The sequence below is a fragment of the Schistocerca piceifrons genome, chromosome 6, assembly GCF_021461385.2.
Source record: "Schistocerca piceifrons isolate TAMUIC-IGC-003096 chromosome 6, iqSchPice1.1, whole genome shotgun sequence".
Classification (NCBI taxonomy): Eukaryota; Metazoa; Arthropoda; class Insecta; order Orthoptera; family Acrididae; genus Schistocerca; species Schistocerca piceifrons.
Window position 1 is genome coordinate 85243077 of NC_060143.1, and position 6000 is coordinate 85249076.

Sequence of the window (6000 nt, forward strand, 5' to 3'; positions counted from 1 at the left end):
GAGGATTTCCCCCGACGGGAAGGATTTTTTCATGGTTTTTGCACCAGACCATCACAGTTATGGAATTTCTGTCATAATTCGTCTTTACGGACGTAGCAACCTTCACCAGGACTGACATCATCAATCCGCTTAATCGTCGTCTGTGGGCTGCAGTCATTCCTCGGAGAATGGTTGAGGCGTCTCTTCAGCATCGGTTCCGCACGAATGTGTGGGCAGGGATTCTTGGCGACCACATACTTCTTGGGCCAGTTATAATTCCACAACGCCTTGAAGGTGAAACGTACTTGGACTTCCTGCAGAATACTCGGCCTGTACTGCTTGAGAATGTGCCTTTTGCAATACGGCAGGTCACGTGGTTTCTGCGTGACGGAGCACTACCCTACTTTCGCACTAGAGTTCGCCGACACCTCAGCGTCTTCCCCGGACGATGGATAAGACTCGGAGGTCTTGTAGCATGGACTGCTAGATCAATGGACTTAAATCCTCTGGATTTTTTCCTCTGGGGGCATCTGTAAAGCGTTGTGTATGCTGGAACATTTTATGACGTGCAGACCCTTCAACAGCGTGATTACGACGCATGTGACGCTGTTTGGAGAGATGCCGGAAAGTGCGAAAGACTGCGACAATAAACGATGCGCCTGATATGCTTTCCGTATTTCTTCTGACTTTAGTTTCTTAATGTCACAACTTTTCTGTTTGTGGCCTTTTTATTTACTCAATAATTAGATCCTTTTCCTGTACTTAATTCTCACTAGATGATGGTCTGAACTGCAGTCAGCTCCACGTAGGCTCCTAACATCCATTGTCTGATCCGTGCCTCCTGTCAATCAATATATGGACTATCTGATTTCTAGTTTGTCCATCTTGTGACATCCGTGTTTCTTTGTGTATATTTTTGTGTGGAAACCATGTACTGCTGACAGTCATGTTTTTACTTGTAGCAAAATCTACAACCCTAATTCCATTGTCATTTGATATTTCATGGAGGCTGTCTTCCTATAGTTAGCTGATAAGCCTCTTCTTTTCCTATTTTTGCATTAAAGTCTCCTATTAAGATCTTAAGATCATGCTTAAGAGCCTGATCATTCAATTGCTATACTTTGCTGTAAAACACATCCTTCTGTTGTTCATCTGCCTCCTCTGCGGGTACATGTACATTTATAATTGCTATGTTGAAAAATTTTCCCCTTAATCTTAATATGGACATCCGTTCATTGATTGGTTCGAAGCGCATTGCAGCATGTTTCAGTCCTTTAGCGACCACAAAATCTGTACCAAAGGTATTCGTCGTCCTGCCACTATAGAAGATTGTGAAACTTCCTGAGTCCATTATGTCACTTCCCTTCCACCTAATTTCCTGGAGAGCCAATAGCTTTGTACCGTAGTTGTTTACTTGCGTTAGCAGCTGCCGTAGGGCTCCAGCTTAGTATAGGCTCCGCACATTCCATTTTCTTATGTACATATCTCTTATCCTTTTTTTTTGTTTGTTGGGGTCGTCATCAAAATATTTGTCCAGCTTATTCCTTTGTTAGCATTCTCAACAAGTAATTTTTACAGGGAAAGATTGTTAATCTTCCGCCCAACCATTTGAGGGGTTGCCTCTTACAACTCGCCAGGTAGCTGGTTCCATTTTCAGGGGAACACCCTTAGCCTTTGTAGATCCCTCTACCGACTGCAAGGCAGCAGTTGATGGTTGGAGGCTCCTCTGCCTTCCTTCCAAGCCACTGGCCCTCATACCTGCTGGTTTTGGTCCGCCCCCGGTATTTCATTTCCCTGGTACCTCCCATATCTGGAGAACGTTCCCCTATCCGCCAATTGGGGAGGTGCCACATCGGGGACCAGCAACCCCACATGGGTGCGTAATTCTTTAGTCATCCTGTTTTAGCAGATCTTTGCCCAGAGTGGAACGTGTTAGAGATTGTGTACACGCCCTTTCTTTTACTGCTTACACTGTACTGCCAGTCTCCAGTCAACATGAACTTAGATAACGATTCAAATAATTTATAAAGGAAGTCTGAAAATGAATCTGAAATTCCACTGCTTTAAAACTAAAATTATATATAATCCGCTCCCCCCCCCCCCCCCCCCGCCCATCATGAAGCACAGGACCTACTGTGCTGGGTTCAAAAAATGGTTCAAATGGGGACTCAACTGCTGTGGTCATAAGTCCCCTAGAACTTAGAACTACTTAAACCTAACTAACCTAAGGACAGCACACAACACCCAGCCATCACGAGGCAGAGAAAATCCCTGACCCCGCCGGGAATCGAACCCGGGAACCCGGGCGTGGGAAGCGAGAACGCTACCGCACGACCACGAGATGCGGGCTACTGTGCTGGGGTTGCTAGCGCGCCTCAATAATACAGACAGTCGTGCCCTGGGTGCAACCACAATGGAGGGGTATCTGTTGCAAGACCAGACAAATCTGTAGTTCCTGAATAGGGGCAACAGTCTTTTCACTAGTTGCAGGGGCAACAGTCTGGATGATTGAATGATGTGGCCTTGTATCATTAACTAATATGGCCTTGCTGTGATTATAGTGTGAACGACTTAAAGCAAAGGCAAACTATAGCCATTTTTTTCCCCGAGGGCAAGTAGCTCTACTGTATGGTTAAATGATAATGGTATATAGCTTCTTTTCTCTGTTTACTTCGTAGATTCTTACTTAAATTGCGTATGAGTTTCGTATAGGAGGTATAATTTCGAGTTTTCGTTACTGTAATCGTAAATTGAGGCAGATTGTAGAGCAGTCGTTGGGCATTTGTACAGGTTAGTTCATACATTCTTTGCGTGTTTCCCTTGCGTTATCTAGGCACGGACTCGTGTTTCAGCAACTGTTGTTCAACATCGATTAGAATGGACAGGTACTGTGATTGCTGTGTTCGGATGAGGGCTGAGTTGGCCTCCGTTCGCGCACAGCTGCAGACGGCGCTGACTTTGGTCGCGCAGCTTGGGGCTGTTGCCAATGGGCACCATTGTGGGGAGCCGGACTTGGGTATCACGGGGATATCAACCTCGTCCCGTCTGTCCCCAGATCGGTCTGCCGCTGTGGTTGCCCCGGTTGCTGCCCGCAGTGGGGCTGAGCCCTCGCCTGTGGTTGATTGGGAGGTCGTTCCAAGGCGTGGCAGGCAGCAAAAGACGTCCCCAGAGGCTGATCAGAAAGCCTCCCCGGTGCGTCTGACAAACAGGTTTCAGGTACTGTCTCTGGCTGAGCCAGATGCAGCTGCCTGCCCTGTTACAGTGGATGATTCTCAGCCTTCAAGGTCTGGGCAATCGCAAAGGGTGGGCTTATTGGTAGTTGGGACCTCCAATGTTAGACGCGTAATGGGGCCACTTAGGGATATGGCGGCTAAGGAGGGGAAGAAATCCAGTGTGCACTCCGCGTGCATTCCGGGTGGAGTCATTCCTGATGTGGAAAGGGTCCTTCCGGATGCCATGAAGAGCACAGGGTGCAGCCAGCTGCAGGTGGTGGCACATGTCGGCACTAATGACGTGTGTCGCTTTGGATCTGAGGAAATTCTCTCTGGATTCCAGCGGCTATCTGATTTGGTGAAGGCTGCCGGTCTTGCTTACGAGATAAAGGCAGAGCTCACCATCTGCAGCATCGTTGACAGAACCGACTGCGGACCTTTGGTGCAGAGCCGGGTGGAGGGTCTGAATCAGAGGCTCAGACGGTTTTGCGACTGTGCTGGCTCCACATTCCTTGACTTGCGCCATAGGGTGGTGGGGGTTTCGGGTTCCACTGAATAGGTCAGGAGTTCACTACACTCAGCTGGCGTCTACACGGGTAGCGGAGGCTGTGTGCCGTGGACTGGGCGGTTTTTTTAGGTTAGAAGGCCTCGGGAAAGTACGGGGTGGGCTGCAATCTCAAAGGGTGCATGGCAAATACAGGACGTGCTTGGATCAAGGAACAGTCGGAATTGTAGTTGTAAATTTTTGTACTTGTGCTGGGAAAGTCCCCGAGCTTCAAGCGCTAACAGGAAGCACAGAAGCTGAAATCGTTATAGGCACAGAAGGCTGCCTAAAGCCTGAAATAAGTTCTGCAGAAATTTTTACGAAGTCTCAGACGGTGTTCAGGAAAGATGGATTAGGCAGAATTAGTGGTGGAGTGTTTGTGTCTGTCAGTAGTAGTTTATCTTGTAGTGAAGTCGAAGTAGATACTCCGTGCGAACTGGTATGGGTGGAGGTTGTACTTAACAGCCGAACTAAGTTAATAATTGGCTCCTTCTACCGACCCCGAGACTCCGATGACATAGTTGCTGAACAGTTCAGAGAAAATTTGAGTCTCGTAACAAATAAATACCCCACTCATACGGTTATAGTTGGCTGGGACTTTAACCTTCCCTCGATATGTTGGCAAAAATACTTGTTCAAAACTGGTGGTAGGCAGAAAACATCTTCCGAGATTGTCCTAAATGCTTTCTCCGAAAATTATTTCGAGCAGTTAGTCCACGAACACACGCGAATTGTAAATGGTTGCGAAAACACACTTGACCTCTTAGCCACAAACAATCCAGAGCTAATAGAGAGCATCATGACTGATACAGGGATTAGTGATCACAAGGTCGTTGTAGCTAGGCTCAATACCGTTTCTTCCAAATCCTCCAGAAACAAACGCAAAATAATTTTATTTGAGAAAGCGGATAAAGTGTCACTAGAAGCCTTCCTAAGAGGCAATCTCCATTCCTTCCGAACTGAATATGCAAATGTAGACGAGATGTGGCTCAAATTCAAAGATATAGTAACAACAGAAATTGAGAGATTCATACCTCATAAATTGGTAAGAGATGGAACTGATCCCCCATGGTACACAAAACAGGTCCGAACGCTGTTGCAGAGGCAACGGAAAAAGCATGCGAAGTTCGAAGAACGCGAAATCCCGAAGATTGGCTAAAATTTACAGACGCGCGAAATTTGGCACGGACTTCAATGCGAGATGCCTTTAATAGGTTCCACAACTAAACATTGTCTCGAAATTTGGTAGAAAATCCGAAGAAATTCTGGTCGCATGTAAAGTACACAAGCGGCAAGACGCAGTCAATCCCTTCGCAGCGCTGTGCCGATGGTACTGTTACCGACGACTGTGCCGCTAAAGCGGAGTTATTGAACGCAGTTTTCCGAAATTCCTTCATCAGGGAAGACGAATGGAATATTCCAGAATTTGAAACACGAACAGCTGCTAGCATGAGTTTCTTAGAAGTAGATACCTTAGGGATTGCGAAGCAACTCAAATCGCTTGATACGGGAAAGTCTTCAGGTCCAGATTGTATACCGATTAGGTTCCTTTCAGATTACGCTGATACAATAGCTCCCTACTTAGCAATCATATACAACCGCTCGCTCACCGATAGATCTGTACCTACAGATTGGAAAATTGCGCAGGTCGCACCAGTGTTTAAAAAGGGTAGTAGGAGTAATCCATCGAACTACAGACCTATATCATTGACGTCGGTTTGCAGTAGGGTGTTGGAGCATATACTGTATTCAAACATTATGAATCACCTCGAAGGGAACGATCTATTGATACTCAATCAGCATGGTTTCAGAAAACATCGTTCTTGTGCAACGCAGGTAGGTCTTCATTCACACGAAGTAATGGCCGCTATCGACAGGGGATCTCAAGTTGATTCCGTATTTCTAGATTTCCGGAAAGCTTTTGACACCGTTCCTCATAAGCGACTTCTAATCAAACTGCGGGCCTACGGGGTATCGTCTCAGTTGTGCGACTGAATTCGTGATTTCCTGTCAGGAAGGTCGCAGTTCGTAGTAATAGACGGCAAATCATAGAGTAAAAGTGAAGTGATATCAGGTGTTCCCCAGGGAAGCGTCTGGGACCTCTGCTGTTTCTGATCTATATAAATGACCTGGGTGACGATCTGAGCAGTTCTCTTAGGTTGTTCGCAGATGATGCTGTAATTTACCGTCTAGTAAGGTCATCCGAAGACCAGTATCAGTTGCAAACGATTTAGAAAAGATTGCTGCATGGTGTGGCAGGTGGCA